The sequence below is a fragment of the Balaenoptera musculus genome, chromosome 17 (assembly GCF_009873245.2).
Source record: "Balaenoptera musculus isolate JJ_BM4_2016_0621 chromosome 17, mBalMus1.pri.v3, whole genome shotgun sequence".
Classification (NCBI taxonomy): Eukaryota; Metazoa; Chordata; class Mammalia; order Artiodactyla; family Balaenopteridae; genus Balaenoptera; species Balaenoptera musculus.
Genome location: NC_045801.1, coordinates 77,318,216 through 77,335,176, shown reverse-complemented (window position 1 = coordinate 77,335,176; position 16,961 = coordinate 77,318,216). Strand labels below are relative to the sequence as shown.

The 16,961-nt window shown below is 48.4% G+C and overlaps 1 protein-coding gene across 1 annotated transcript in view; it reads left to right on the top strand.

Annotated features, from left to right (window-relative positions):
• RP1 (RP1 axonemal microtubule associated) overlaps positions 1-16,961 on the top strand; it is a 130,229-nt gene that overhangs the window by 83,978 nt on the left and 29,290 nt on the right. The gene's annotated exons all lie outside the window — the stretch shown is intronic.

Here is a 16,961-nt window from a genome sequence, read left to right as displayed (position 1 = left end):
AAGTCTGACGTGGGTTGACTCCTAGGGAGGTGAAGGGCCGGATCGGAGAGCATGAAAAGAATCTTCAGAGCACGAGAAGGAGCAGTGATGCGTGTAGGGACTGATCTCCAGCGGGAGAAGGCAGAGTTTGACACGGCTCTGCGGTTTCTAACCTGGATGACATTAACTTCTCATGTTCTTGCAACTGCAGTTTTTCATGTTCAATGAGTAACACTGAAGCGGCAAACATATTCCTAGTGTGCAGAACAGGTGAGCTGAGAGGAGAAGCTTCCGGAGCATCCTGGCGAGAACGTGGGACGTGGAGTGGGGGGCACCCCCTGGGTGTGTACCTGCGGCAGCCTGAGTCTGCTACGGGAATGTTAGCCGCTGTCTTAGAGGTTTTTCTCGCTGTCCAAGTGGAAGTCCGTTGTCATTTCGATTAAGCTCCTAGCTACTGTGTCTGCTGTGGGGCTGCAAGGAACATCAGGAATCCACTCCCCACCTCCTCCCCCGCCAGCTCACATCAGATGCGGACAGACCAGAGTCTTGGGGTCTTCTGGCCGCAAGAGCGCCGGTGGGAAGCCCCCCTGCTCTCGCTCAGGGCTGAGTTCACTGGACACGCTCCCCAAGGGAGGAGGATGTGGCCGGTGTGGGTTTCCCGTGAGGCAGCATCGCAACCTGGTCCAGGGTGCCTGCCCCAGTCCTTCACCCAGGGCGGATCATTTCTCCTCCTCCTCCTGTTTCCAAATCCGTCAGTTGGGAACAATAACGGTAGGGCTGCGGAGGGCACCACGTACGGTGGTCAGTACCTTGTGAGGGCCCAACACGTGAAAAAAGATCTCGTTTCTTCTGGTCTGGTAGGTCGACGTCATTCAGGTGGGGAGACCCACAGGGCCAGTGGCACATCTGGTGTCATCGCTATGTGGTGGCATTCAGTGGCTTTATGTGGGGCTAGCGCGGGAGCCTCCGCGTGGGCACGCGGGCTCTAGCACCCTTCCCCCAACGCCCAAGCATCGGGGACGGGGCCACTCCGCATCCTCAGGAGGTGTGATCCTCAGGAGTTTGGATGCTGAGAGACCACAGCGGATTGCGGGGAGCGCCAGGCAGGGAAACTATGTGAGCCCCGTTATCCCGGGAGCTGGGGATCCTCAGAAGAGGGTTTTGTCAAGCTGGCCCCACTGAGCTGAGCAGAAGCTTCTACTCCTGAACTTGTTAATAAATCCCCAACCTCCGTATTTCATTTGGCATATCTGAAATTAATGGCATAACACTTTCACAGGAATATACCATGAAATCTCTTTCTTCCTTTTGGCCAAGCAGAGTTTATATATTTAAAACCTGTGATGTGGGTTCTGAGTAAACTCAGAGCGACTGTTCAAGTTAGTTGCCATCAGCACCGTAGCAACAGGTGTTCAGTGTCTGTTGACATTTACTTTCTTTAGCCTCAGACAGATTTCATAGCAACATAACACAAAAGCCGAACGGCATCCCTGGAAACTTGTAAGCACAGCGAAGGCCTGGATATACCACAGTGGAAGGATTCCTCAGTACAGGGAAACGCCAGAGAAGTTTGGCAAACATGACTTAACCGGTCAAGCCGTGTAGAAAGGGAACATCGCAGATGGTCAGCTTATAAAAAATAAACTGTGGCTTTTCAGGTGATTAATAGGCAGAGTGTGTAAACTCTGGCCATTGGATTATCTTATTCCAGGTTAATGTACATAACCACAAAATAATTTTAGCAATTAGAAAATGGAGAAAAGATCAATGACAAATATCATTGCTAGAACATTCTATGAGGAATGTTGGTGAATGCCATATTCCAATTATTTATATATCCTGATAACATATGAATTAATACCATGGTGTTGTACATACAACAACTATACTCAGATAATGAAAATACACTCAAGTATAAACGAAAATAATTTTTGACTTTTTTTGAGAAGGTATTTCAAATTTTTATGGCATCTCAGGGACATTAACATAAATATCACTTATCGCGATAAAGTGCCGTCGCTACAGAAGGCATATGAGATTGGCTGCTGAAGAATAGATGGTCCCCTAATATACCTAGAGAAAGATGAGATCTTAATACTTAGTATTAAGTAATTTGAAATGAAGCTTTCTAAAATATCCACAGCTTTTCTATTACTCAAATGATTTAAAACTCAGAGTTTCAAATTTCTTGTCTTAATTACGTTCATCTATGAAACTAGTGAATATGGGTATGACATTTTTACGCCCATTAAGAAAATGATGACTGATTGATGATTGCTTTTTATTAAGCGATTAATAAAACTACCTGACATTTCAGAGAAGGCATCTTTGGATATTGAAATGATAACATTTGTCTATGATAAATAAGCCAGTCTCTGAAAGAAAAGAAAGATTTTTAGTAATGTTAGAGCTGGTAAAGTGTCACTATACATTTATAGTTGTCATCTAAGATTTCAATATTAATTGATCAGAAAAGCATTTTCATAGCAGGTACTAGACACATGGCATCTTCTTCAACATAGAAGAGAAAAGCAGGGTCTCAAAGGTCTTTGAAGGTCCGCAAGGGAGTTCTGTGCAAAGAGCACAAGGCCAGGCAAACATCTCCTATTTCTACAGATTTTGCCCTGGCTGGTGATGCAGGTGCTTGTCAACAGGCCTAACCCTAACCCCAACCCTAACCTAACCCTTTCCGAGGCCCCTGTAGGCCCTAACCCTGACCCTAACCCTAACCCTGACCCTGACCCTGACCCTAACCCTAACCCTAACCCTAACCCTAACCTAACCCTGACCCTAACCCTAACCCTAACCCCAACCCTAACCTAACCCTGAACCTAACCCTAACCCTAACCCTTTCCCGAGGCCCCTGTAGGCCCTAACCCTGACCCTGACCCTAACCCTGACCCTGACCCTGACCCTAACCCTAACCCTAACCCTAAACACTCAAGGTGGCCCAGCAGTAACTGTGGACTCTTTCCCTTAAGTCTGCCCCCTGTTATCTGCCCCCTGGTCTCACCACTCTGACAAGGAAGGAAACCAAATCCCAAGAAAGAAAGAGGAAAACATAACTGGATTCCCTTTAAGCCCAGGGCAGAAGGGTCAGCCCGGGCGCTGGCTGTGGTTGCTGGGGGGCTTCCTATGGAGATGGGAGATTGGGAGCAGGCTGAGAGGGCGGCGCTCCCGGGCCCCCCTCACCCTCCGCCCCCCCGGTCACACTGGGAAGCTGGGTCCTGAGATATGCTTGCGTGTTGGGATGGGCCTCAGAGAACCCCCGTGCAGAGGACTGTCTCTCCCCCCCTGAGTCTCCATTTCCACGTGTGTGATGCAGAACAAGGACGTCTTCTGTAGGCTTGTTTGATTTTTAAGAGTCAGCACATTTTAAATGCCTTACAAGCATTAGCTGTTGTTATATCTTTTTTAACAGTTACATCTTCACGCCATGGCCCCAAGGCCCATACATTTGTCCAACAAATGGAAAGAGCAGGAAAGGACTAGCCTGTAAGCAGTAATGTTGGCTATTGCATCAGAAATGTGAGCTCACCCCAGGAGGAGCTACCTCAGGTTACGTTGATGAGACAGACGTGATGGCCGTGGCTTTTCCTCACAGAAATGGCGACTCTCCCTAGAACATTCCAGGCCAGGTCTTCTGTGGGTGGGGCTTGAGGCTTCCATCCTGCCCTGCATTCATGGCGTCAGGGCCGGAAGGCACAGGGAACGCACAGCGTTCCATGCACAGATGTACAGCAGTCGTCTTCGGCCTCTGGAGGCCTGTTTCCGAATGCAGACTTTTTTTGGCCAGGAGGATTTCTCTCATTCGGTCATTACGGGGTCTGATGGCCACACTAAACTGGATGTTGCCATTCTGGGGGGACAGAATGGTGAGGGGTGAGGCAGAGGGGTGAGGCTGGGCTCTGGAGCCAGGGCCTGGCCTGGGTCTGAGACCCGGACCCATGACCTCCTGGCGCCGCCTGGGGGAGTTTCTCAAGCTCTCCGAGCCGCGGTTTCCTTCCTGGTACAGCAGGGAGGGTAGCGGAACGGACCTCGGATGGTCGTCGCGAAGGAAAGGCGTGCCCAGCGAGTGTTAGCCGGGGCCGCGTGTCACGTCACCTTCACGAAACCTTTCTCCACAGCTGCCGTCTGAGGTCAGGTCCGCCCCCAGGGCCCCGGAAATGGCCATTTAGTGGCGCCAGCAGAGCCTGCAATGACAGGGCCCTAGGACACTGATACAGGTGTCCACCTAACGAGACACTGGGCCCTGAACGAGCCCAAGCAGGCAGGCCTGTCTGGAGCCTGGAGCCCCCCAAGCCCGGCTCTGTGCCCCCGGAGAGCATCCGTGAGGGACCGCGTTCCTGCCAAGCCCGCCACTACACGTCTTCTGCTGCTGCAGTGGGTGAGCTCCCTCCTGCCCAGACACACGCAGCCCTGATCCCCGGGCGGAGTCCCTGCACGCCGATGGACCGCGCGCGGGCTTGGCCTGCTGAGGTTTCAGCTGCTTGCGACGGGCACGTCGTCCTGTGCCCGGCAGCCTTCCCGGCACCTCGCACACCGAGGGCTCACAGTCAGGGCTCTTCTTTCCGAGACCCGCCTAAGAGGCCCCGCTCTGCAGACATCCTCCGCCACCTGTAGACCCCGTCCGCCGACACACGCACGTCCGCTACCCTTCCTCCTGGGACGCTGGAGGCCCCCGGCGTCCCCGCCCTGCTGATGCCCGGACGAGCACCCACGCGTTGGAGGAATCAGCCACCTCCCGAGCTCCGCAGCTTCTGCCCAGCTCTGCCCGTCCTCAAGGAGCCGGGCCGGGAGCGCAGAGCACGGCCCGCCGCCAGGACTCGGCCGTGGGTACCCGCCTCGCGTCCGTGAGCTCGGCCTGCTCAGGACGCGGGGCGCTGGGAGCCGGGGAAGCAAGTTCCGAGGTTCCAAGTGGACGTGGGCCCCGAGCACAGCCGCCCCCACGGACTCGGTGAGCGCCGCGGACCGAGCCGCGTCTCTGATCTGGTTTCGTGGTCTGTGCAGCGGCGCTAAGGTCCCATCGCAGGCCCTCCCCCTCGGCCCTCCCTCCCAGGCAAAGGAAAGCGCACCTTTCAGGCTGTGGAGGATGCAGGATCCCCAAGGAAAGCCCCGCCTCCCCCTCCTCCCCGCGGAAGGACTGGCCAGAGCAGGTGCGGCCCAGAACAAAGCCGTCCACTTTGAGCATCTCCTTTTTTTTTTTTTTTTTTTTTTAATTTTTATTTATTTATTTATTTTATTTATTTATGGCTGAGTTGGGTCTTCGTTTCTGTGCGAGGGCTTTCTCTAGTTGCGGCAAGTGGGGGCCGCTCTTCATCGCGGTGCACGGGCCTCTCACTATCGCGGCCTCTCTTGTTGCGGAGCACAGGCTCCAGACGCGCAGGCTCAGTAATGGTGGCTCACGGGCCCAGCTGCTCTGCGGCATGTGGGATCTTCCCAGACCAGGGCTCGAACCCGCGTCCCCTCCATTAGCAGGCAGATTCTCAACCACTGCGCCACCAGGGAAGCCCTGAGCATCTCCTTTTTAAAATAATTTAAAATTTGTATTGGAGTGCGGTTGATTTATAATGTTGTGTTAATTTCTGCTGTAGGGCCAAGTGAATCAGTTATACATATACATGTATCCACTCTTTTTTAGATCCTTTTCCCATGCAGGCCATTACAGAGTACTGAGTAGAGTTCCCTGTGCTCTACAGTGGGTCCTTACTAGTGATCTGTTTTATATATAGTCGTGTGGATGTGTCAGTTCCAGTCTCCCACTAAGTCTCCTTCCTAAGAGCTGTCTTCATTCAGTTGGCTCCTTTCTCCCTATCTGAGCTGTGACTTTGTGACCTAGGCTGGCCCAGGAGAGCTCCGGTGGTGGCCGGGCAGTAGAAAGGGTCAGCGCTGAGCTCAGAGACCCTACCATCTCCCCAGACCCTGAGCCTCCCCTCCTTGTTCCAAAGTGAAGGGGAAAAGATAAGAGATTACATGCTGAGGAGTTATCTACAAAGGGCTCAAATCAGCAAGTGCTACAAGCCACAGAGACAAAACAACCTTACAGGACCAGGAAAGTGCTGAGGTGCGTGGGACTACCAGAGGAGGGTTCCAAAGCCCGACGGGGTTGGGGATCCTGGCTGAGTCCATGGTGGAGGTGAAGCTCAGGGGCTCGCCTGGTCCCACCCTAGTGTAGGGGGAGGGGTTAGAGCTGACCGGTCCCCTTGCAAGTTCTGCCTGGAGCTCTGGGCCCACCCTTTGTCCTGGGTTTTCCCTGATTTTCTTACAGTTGATCTGAAATCCCTGTAGCTCAAAAGGCAATCTGACTTCTGCTTCTCCAAAGACAAATCTCAAGGGAAAAACTCTTCAATATAGGCAATTATTTTGTCTCCTTACATCTAAGTGCCTATTTGACATATTTTGTCAAACTTCCTTTAGTCACAGAATGTAATATTGTTATTCATCAGTTAAGGTCTTTAGACTTACAGAGAGATGCCTGCCCCTGGCAAAATGAGTAGAGAACTTCCATTATATTCTGGTAAAAGGGCCAACTTAATATGGGCATCAATACCTAAGCAATTTTTTTTTTTTATAGCCTTAGATCCAAATACCTTTCAGGAAACTACAAAAGGCTTTATTTTTACAGCTTAATTCAAAGCTTATCAAGGTCACAGGCATTTCACTTATTATCAGAGGGCTTCCTGAGGAAAAGTAGAGTAAAAATAGAGGCAGGCAGGTGGCACAACTTTACTTTTTAATAGGTGGGAAGGAGAAGGAAAAATATTCCTACTGGTTTGAGGTAATTATTTTCAGCGTAATGGTCTTTGAATGCAGTAAGCAGTGGGAAGCAAAATGACCTCACTTTGTAGATTCAGGAAAAAAAAATCACTCTTGTGGGAGAGGAATCTATTATAAAGTATTGGATTTGAGAATGTTTCACAAAATTTCAGGGTCCTCTGAAGCATTTCTGTAAAATCTTTAGGAGTAATGTCTGTGGTTGGTGTGATGTATCTGTGATTATTGCATTAGATCAGGCATTGCTGAAACATCCAAACTATTTATTTTACTGTCTGAATGTGTGTATTGGGGGTGGGGGAGGTGGAGGGAGATTTGTTTCAAGCCCAGTGCGTGGCACACAGTAATGCTTCTCTCAGATAATTCTGGCTGCACATAACTGAAACATGAAAAATAGATATAAATATGTTTCTTTCTTATTAAAAAATATGAATCCACAGTGCAGGGCTGATTTGGTGGATCTACAATGCGAGACTGAGGATTCTTCTATCTTTTCACTCTGCTGTGACTGGCTACCGTTCCCTTGGACCGCCCTGTGGCCCAGGATGGCTGCTGGAGCTCCGGCCATTGAACCACATTCCAGGACAGAAAGGAAGAAGAAGGAAAACGAAAAGAGAATCCCTCCGTATTTAGGAGTCTTCCTGAAAGAACCATACAACACTACTGCTTCCAACTCTGTGGTTAGACCCGGAAGCAGATGGCTGTGATGGACACTGGCAAATGTGCTTGGCTTAAAGTACTTAAAGGGCTGGAGTATTAAGAAAAAAATGAATGTGAAGAGTATGTGCCTGGCACATACTAAGTACTCAATAAATATTAATGGTAATTATTAATAATGCAAAGAGCAGAACAGAAATCTTAAAAGTGATGTGGAAAATCCAGTGGCCCATATGCCTTTATTCCTGGGTTGTCTTGAGGGCGGGGAGAGGGCAGCTAGTATCACAGTATTAATCCTTGCAGAGTGTGGTCGTCCTTTTTCAGAAACCAGTTTGATCAGTATTTAATGGTCTGTGTCTCTTTCCTTTCGTATAGTTTGCAGTATTTGTCAAACTGTTCTCAGCGATTTTCAAACAAATAAGCAAACGCACAGAACACGCCTTCTCCCAGAAACCTAACAAGCAAACGTTGTTGAAAAGGAAAACTGACTTTCGGTCTAGATGAAATAGTCTGCGCTTAGTCATCAGTTCTGCCTTTGGCCTGCTATGTTGAAATAGGAAGCAGAAAGGATGCCATTAGGCCCAACAGAAATCCAAATATAACTGAGGTTTGGAAGTGACTCATCAGCGGAGGGTTCCTTTATGACCTGTGCTGCTGCCACTGCTCCGGACATTGCCTCCACAGCCCCGTGTGGCCTTGACCAGATGTGTCACCAAGAGCCCTCTGGCTCTCCTCTCTGCCCGGGTAGGCGGTCTCCTCCCCTGGACTCACTCTGTGCTGGTCCTGCTGGCACGTGACACCTCCCTCCCGGACCCGCTTTGCTGGGGTGCTGACACCTCGCCCTCATTCCTGTCCCCTCCAGCCCTCCCCTGGCCCACGGACCAGTCCAGTTTCCCCAGGGCGGCCTCTGTGTTTCTGCAGCCTGCACCACAATTTTAGTTACTTGCTTAGAGCTGATCTTCCCTGGGAGACGTGAATTCTGGTCCCAGGGACTGTGTCTTCCTGTTCACGGCTGTGTCCCATACCTCGTGTCCCCTCCCATGGCCGTAGAAAGGTTCCAAGGCCAGGCATGGACTCAGGGCCTCTGTACAGTCCACGCCTACACGGAACCTGGGGAGTTTGGGTGGGAGGGCCAGTGAGATCAGTTAGTTCACCCAGCCTTTTTCAGATGAGGCAACGGTACTAGTTTGGTGGGCCTGTCGAACAAAGTGCCACAAACTTGGTGGTCTGCACAACAGAAATTTACTGTCTCACAGTTCTGTACACTAGAAGTCCAAGGTCAGTGTCAGTGCGGCTGGTTCCCGCTGAGACTGTGAGGGGAGCGTCTGTTCCCTGCCGCTCTCCCAGCTTCTGGGCTTTGCTGGCAGTCTGTTACCTTTGGCTTATAGAAGCATCTTCTGATCTCTGCCTTTATCTTCACATGACGTTCTCCCTGAGGGCCCGCCCGTGTCCACATCTCCCTCTTATGAGGTCACCAGTCATACTGGGTTAGGGCCCACCCTAGCACCTCATTTTAACTTGATCATCCGCAAAGACCCTGCTTCCAAGGAAGGGACCATCCACAGGTACTGGGGGTCAGGACTCAACATCTCTTGGGGGAAAACAATTCAGCCCAGAACGATGACAAAGTTCATCACACATTGTCCTCTCTGTTGAAAGATGATGCTACTTACCCACCATTTAAAAAATCTGGGGGTTGTGTTATTTCCCTAGGTTTAGTCTTATTTGTGTGGTTTTTTTCTTTTTTTTTGTGAGCAAGAACCGTAAGTCAGAGGAAAGCCTGGGTTATAAATTAAGAAGTTGGTTTGCTTGGGTAATGGAGCTTGTTTGCTAAGTTTGGAAAATTGTCTTCATATGATGCTTTCTTTTTTTTAAAATTAATTAATTACTTTTTTTGGCTGTGTTGGGTCTTCATTGCTGCGTGTGGGCTTCCTCTAGTTGCGTCGAGCAGGGGCTACTCTTCGTTGTGGTGCGCAGGCTTCTCACTGTGGTGGCTTCTCTTGTTGCGGAGCACGGGCTCTAGGCACGCGGGCTTCAGTAGTTGTGGCTCGCGGGCTCTAGAGCGCAGGCTCAGTAGTTGTGGCGTACAGGCTTAGTTGCTCCGCGGCATGTGGCATCTTCCCGGACCAGGGCTCGAACCCGTGTCCCCTGCATCCGCAGGCTTATTCTTAACCACCGCACCACCAGGGAAGTCCCCATATGGTGCTTTCTACTGACATTAGACCCACTTGGTTCCAAGAAGGGCAGCCACAGGAGTGCCTTTGTTCTCATGGATCGATAAACAATTATTTAGAGAAAGTGACCTTGTCCACAAGTTAATGAAAGTCACCCAACCTTTGAAATTAAGAGTAATTCAAGTTTTGCCCCATATTAGCTGTGTGGCCCTCAGCAAGTCGTTTCACTGTCTGGTCATCAGTGCACTGTCTGGGACGTTCTGGCACTGGATCAGGTAACCTCTAAGGACCCCTCTGGCTGGAAGCTTCTGTGGATTATGTGGTTCTTTCAGTGTTGAAAGCAGAAAAGTTCTGTGAGGAATTGGGCTGTGCAAGTATAGAAAGGGATCAATCAAGCGCTTTTCCTATCCATTATCGGCGGTAGACGTGAGCTGGCTCTAGCCTCAGCACAGAGGGAAGAGGCTCGGTCCCTGCCTTCGTCACCTTTTATGTGCTCAGCGTCTATTCCCTGCAAGGGACAGCCCAGCACAGGGGACATGTGTCCTCTGCTAGCAGTACTGCTCCCCACCCGACCCCAGGGGCCACACGCTGGTGGGTTTGTGGTGTCAGAATTCTCAGGGGTTGAATGTGTCATTTTCATCCTCACAATGACCAATTTTTCAGACAGTTATTTCTGTAAGTCTCTGATAACATCTTCAGGAGCCTAATCCGAGTTTTTCCTCGTACAACGGAGCCTTCAGGGTGTACACGCTCGCTCTTGATAATCTTGGCATAAAAACTCCTGCTAATGATAGCATCTTTACTATAAATAGAGGTTTTTAGATGCCCTCTCCCCCTATTGTCCTATCTCTTACAATACTCAATGCATCTTAACCCTTTTTCTTTATTTCGTCATAAAACCGTGACCCTTGATGGTTGGTAGGATAACACAATAGGCCAGATGTCTTAACCATGTTTGGATAAATCAGTCATCACCTTCTTTTTCCAAGAAAAATGAGGCAGAGCAGCTTGAGTGAGGCGTAGACTCTGCTTTCCATTCGGTCTTTCCAAAGCAAACAGAAAAAAGAGGTAACCGTCTGCTAGCTGTGCCGGGTCAGTTGTGAGGAATCGGGTTTAAGGATGTGCAACCATCGTTATTGTGAAAAGAGAGGGAGGCCACACTGTCAGTGTTTCGTCTCATTTAAAATTGAGACTGAAAATAACCACCTCAGGAGAAAAGAGGATTGATTCATGACCTTAGTTCTAGTTTAAGTTTGAGGGGAATATAGATTTTATGTGAAGCTGGGGAGACAGGCTCTCAATACAGTGGCCTTTCCCTCAGATTGAAGAACGCTTAGATTTACATTTAAATAGTACGTGATTTCAGAACTTTGCTTTTTACAAAAACATATGATCTATGATGATGAGGCAAGGGGTGGATTTGTAGCAATGCACCAGTAGAGTCAGTCATCAAAGTATCTCGTGTTCTGTGATGTACATCAGTCACTGGGTTAGGTGTTGAGCATGCACGATATCATTCAGAGCAAAACAACCTTAGGACATCAGAACAACTCCAGTTTACAGATGAAGAAAATGTAACATAGAGGGGGTTAAATAATCTCATCTTTGTCCAATTAGGAAGTAGTATGCTCAGGATTCCAGCTTGCAGTAGGACCATTTGACTCAAGCCCTGAGCTCTTTCCGAAAACTCTGATGTCCTATTAATAGGACCTTGATTTGTGTAAATGCTGCTGTCACACAGCTTTCCGGGCGTGAACATCAGATGAGTACAGAGCCCTTGTTCTGACGTGGATTCCCACGGCATCATTAATCTAAGCCAGGCCAGTCCTGGTGGAGTGAGAAGGAGAAGGATTGGAAATAGGCCGTCAGGGGCAGGCAGGGATGCAGGAAACGCAGTTCCTCAGAGTACTTTCAGGAGGATCCTGAAAATACACACATCATTATGATAAAAGGGAGAATAAAGGTGTCGTGAACAATTTATGAAATAATGCCACTGGGGGCCTAAGGAGGGAGAGATCCTGGCGCCAAAGCCGTTCTGAACTCAGATCCACAGATGGCTATTGACGGCGGTGGGCTGTATCACGGGGCGAGAGGGTAAGGGCATACCTGTTAGAGGAAGGGGCACGGGGGATGGGCCTGAAGGACGGTCGGGGTTTGGGTGAGAAGAAGCACGTGTGGGAGATGGCATTCCAAGCAGAGGGAATGATAAGCAAGAGGCATAAGAATGGGAACCTTTTCTGTAGAGAAGCACCGCTTGGGACAAATCCTGGGAAAAGCAGCCCTAAGCTCGTAAGACTGGGGCCTGGGAGCATTGCCATCCAGGGATTTCAAACTTGAAGCCCATTCCTAGCTCACTGGGAAGCCTAGGAATGGGCCTCAGTTTGTCTATGACGTTTTATTGACACCTTGAGCATATGACCATGTTTCGGTTATTTTTGCTACGTGATGAACCACTCCGACGCGAGCTAACACACTGACTTAAAACAGCAACAACTTATTGTTCCCCGTGATTCTGCCATCTGGGATTGCTCAGCCAGGAAGTAGAAATTTGCCCCAGAACCCCAGCCTGGTGTTTGGGGCCCTGTCGCCTATTTTGAGGCCTCCTTTATGTTTTGTGCCTTCCCTCCTGCTGAGAGTTTGAAATAACAGCCAACCTGTCAAGGGGTTCCCCACCAAAATCCACCTCTGGGTATATTTCCACAATTCACGTAGAAATTCCCGTTGCTGTCAAGCACAGAATTTTTAGAAAAGAGTGGACATGGGACTTTCCTGGCGGTCCAGTGGTTAAGACTCTGCCTTCCACTGCAGGGGGCGCGGTTCGATCCCTGGCTGGGGAACTAAGATCCTGCACACCACACAGAGCGGCCAAAAAAAAAAAAAAAGAAAAAAGAAAAAAGAGTGGACATCTTGAGGACCAGTTTGATTCTTGTATCTGGAGCTGTCTAATTATGGGCTTTGTCCTAAGGCAACACGCCTCCACTTTTAGATGAATTGAAGTAGCGGATGCACGACTGTGGCTCGGGGATTCTGCAGGATCACATCTTTCATTCCAAAACTCTATTCCACTAGACGATGGTCTTATGATGACTTGGAATTAAGGATCCTGAGTTAGTTGTTCACTAAGGTACCAAAACTATGGAGATGGAGAAAAGCCAGTGAGGCAGTCCGGAAAGAGCAGTGTACTCGACAACTGGAAGCACGGAAAACGTCCAGTTCTGTTGCACCGTGACTGACTGGTGAGAGGGGAGTTCTTTCTCACCCAAGGGTGTGGACAGAGAGAAGGAAGACGCCGCTTTCTCAATCACTCTTAGCTGCTTTAGGAAGTTCCCAGCCTATGTGCTATTTGCACGTCCTAAGGAGAAAATGAATGAGCGAGTGTCAACCTCTTACCGCTGATCAGTGCTGGTGAGCTGGCGACAGCTGTTCGCCTAACAAGTCCATCAGCAGCTGCGCAATTGAATGTTCCTGCTTCTCTTGCATCACTTAGTGGCAACCTAATTGACACCGTGCCTCTTCTCATGCTTTAAAGACATTCTTAAAAGGTACAGTAGATACCAGAAAAGTCATTGTCAGCTATGTTAAAAAAAAAAAAGTGATGCCACATGGGTGACAAGGACAAGATTCTAACTTACAGCTCCCCATTTTTACTAGGGATCAGAGTGTAACTGATCATCTTTGTGATGGATGTGTAACACTTCTGGTCATATCCAAAACTGCAGGGAAAATGGTAGAAGTCTGGAAGTGAAAACACCGGGAAGTGATTTATTTCAGAGCCAGAGCTAATCTCTTTCCACTTCGGGTCCGGAAATTCCTGGGCTTTGCGTCCTTGATAAGACTCCAGGCAGCCGCAGGCCGACAGGGGTGTGGCGGTAAGGCGATCTAGGTGTGGATGGTGTTATCAACAGCCCCAGGTTAAGTGTGACAGACATTTCTGAAAACCTGGCTTGATTCAATTGATCAGAATATGTTTTAGATTTCTTTGCAGTGCTGTCATTTCCAGTTGCTCTATCTACTATTCTACAATTTTAAATATGAAATGAAAGCTTCTTTAAATAAGAGAAAGCTATCTGAGAGGATGGGAAAAAACTGCCTATTTTTTGGTGTAAAAAATCTCAGTTATTCATGTGTGATTTCCATGTAAGGGAGAAAACGTCACTGTCGTATTAACTAAAATATAAATGCAAGAAATAATGAATCTGCATTCAAAATTTATAGCCCATGTGGTTTTCCTTACATGAAAAAATACTTTTCTCCTTATGCAATGTTGAGAAAAATGTATTATTAAATTCACATTCCCTTCTTACCTGGTATGTGCGTTATGGAGCAGTCAAGAATGTTATAAATTGCTTATTAATAATTATGGCTAACGTGATTTCTTAGTAGGTACTGTGCTACTTTACTGTGCTATTTAATCTCAAAATAATACCGTAAGCCATGTACCACGATGACCTCCCCATACTGTAGATGATGAAATGGAGGCTTACACTGTGTCATCACCCAGGTCGCACGGCTGGAAGGTGTACAGGTGAGGCTCAAGTACAGGTGTGCCTGTGTCAAGCCATGCCTTTAATCAGTGTACTCCGCCAGCCTTACACACGGTGCCTAGATGACCTCAGACTTGGGTAAATTCCATTGATGAGAAGCTTGGCAGTCATTTCCAGAAAGGAGGAGGTGGAAGCATTTTCTAATTATAGAGGGAGGAATGGCTCAGAGTAATCAACTAATTTCTTAAAGAATTTTAGTTGACACAGCTCAGTTGAAATTTTACAAAAGCAATTCTGTATTTCATTTCTTTTTACCTCTGATTTTTGCTGTGGAAGTGAAATATTTTAGAATTTCTAACAAAGGTCCTAGGATGATGTCATACTTCTCAAGTAAAAATATCCTCTATTATGGCTTCACAAAGTGAGCTGCTGCGTTCTTTTGTCCTGTTAATCAGAGGAAGGACTCCAGTTTGCTAAGCACAAGACGCGGTGCTGGAAGCAGGTCACTTCATTTAATTCTCACCCGTGCTGTGTGAGCTGGGTGTGAGTGTGGCCATGTTTCAGCTGAGGAAGCTGTCTCAGGAAGGCTAAGTGCCTTAACAGGAGTTGTACCTACTGCAAACCACAGGGCTGGGATTCCAACTCTGCCGCATGCCCTTCTTAGAAATAGATTTATTGTCCCTTGAAAAGCGAGGGAAATCCGATTATTTCCCCATATAAGCAGATTCTTAATTAACCTTCCAATTCTCTGTTTCAGTGCTTCATCTCTGTGGTTGGGTTACAGAGTCAATATGAGTCCCAATTCAAAATCTGCTGCAGCTTCGAAAAGCTGCGTTGTCTGTTGTTTCAAGAACTGCCAATCTAATCAACGTAGCTTTGTCTAGGAAGCTGAAATCAGGGCCTGAAGTGTCCAGATTTCCATTCTGTTATCTCAGTAGACACACAGCTGCAAATCTGTAGCTCCAGGCGGGCTCCTTTGATGATTCTCGACATTTCCCTCCAAATGAGAGGGCACACGGAGCAAGCTGCTGATGGGTCTAGTCAGCATGTTTTACGCATAAAGATTCCAGAGGCTGAAGCGTAGACTCAGTTCTGCAGGCCGGAGAGCAGAGAGGTAGCAATGACTCGCCTTCCTGCCAGGCCTGCTCCTGCCCCGTCACTTTGGTTTAACGAAGGTTGGGTGTCAGGGAATTCCAACCCCCCTCCCTTCGTTAAGTCTGGGGCCTTTGGGATCATTGAGTCGACTGCAGGAACGAGTCCTAATATTCCTCGTAGAAGTTCTGGGTCAGGTTCTTTAAAACACCCCGTCCCATTCATCTGTTCAGCTCCTGAATCAAAGCCCTGGACGGTCCAGGGTCCCTGAAACCTCTGTGGAGTGGTCAGCGGGCTGCAGCCTGAGTATCAGGCGCTGCTTCTTCGTCCTGCTCTCTCCCCACTTAGGGGAGCTGGGCTCTGTCTCTCCCACCCCGTACCCCCGTGCCCCCCGAGCCTCTGCGCGGGGTTCCGCATTCCTGTGAGTTAACGCCAGGCACCAGTCTCTACCTCACCGTCAGCCTGCGAGACTCCCCTCCTTCTCTCCAGAACCCCTAGAGGCAGCTCATCTCCTGGGAAGCGTGGAGCTCTGTTTCCTCCTCATCCTCACATTCTGCCTGGTTCAGGAGATGCCTTCCGATTGGACTTGACCAAGGGCTGATACTCTCTGACCAAGGTGCTGTGGTAACGGCACAGGGCAGCAGAAAAAGCAAGGGTTTGAGCCAGACGGACTTGACCGAGACACTGGTTCCAACCTGCATTGAACTTGCCGTTGGACCCTAAACAAGGGCTCCGTTTCCCCAGGGTCGTTGTAACGTCTGAGTCGATGCATATGAAGCCCCCGGTGTGAAACCTGGCGTGTGTTAGCCATCACTACTTGGTAGCGTTGATGATGTCTTTTCAATGAACTCTTTGGGCAGTTACAAATGTAACTCAGATGTTCTTAAGCCGCCCGGGATCGTTGGCAACACTGGGAACAAAGAGAACTCAAGTTCTCCTGTACCAGCCCAGTGATCTTTAGAGGATGCCTATCTTGCTTTTGATGAAGTTTCACCTTTCTTAGGTATTTTAGAGGTAGATTGACAAGGAAGAGAAAATTGTCCCTTTAGCACTATATCTGGATGTTCAGCCAGGGAAGGCCAAGGGAGCCTTTGGAACTTACTGGAATGTTGGAAATTTCGGCTAAAGGGCTGGAAGTCTTGACAACTTGTGAAGGTCCATTAGACAGCAGGATGATTTTACACACGAAGGGCCTAGAGTCAAGACTCTTGGGTCATCGAAAATCAGACCGACGAACACTCATGGATGAGCTCTGCTGGCCCGGAAATGACCAAGGTGGCCGGAGGACTTTTTCTGTTTCTAATTTCTGTGAGTCTGTGGAAAGGTCTCTTTCTTTTTTGTATTTTCTAATATATGTATATTTTTTCTTTTAGCCTTCTTGGCACTTTTTTCCCTCACATATATTTATAGATTCTACTTACAAAGCTTAAAATGACAACAAAAATGCCATTTCATACGCTAAGTTTAGTCCATTTTAAATCCTGTCTTGCAAATTTCTCCTCCTACAAAGCAAAGCTGTCCCATCCCATTGCCTTCTGTCTGTTGCTATTTTTGAATTACATTTACAGAAGAGTTCATCCACCTTTGATAAGGAATTTAATACCATTGGCAGGTCCACTTGTGACTTTATCCCGTGACTATAGCTGCAAATTATGGAGCATCTTTCCATTTTAGTTATTCCCTGGGACAGAAAGCCAGTCCAAAGGCAGAAGAATACTTTCTGTTATAAGGACTAGAGAAGGAATTTTACAGAAACAATGTTCCCAGGGTGGACGATGCTTTCAGGATGGCATGTCACGGA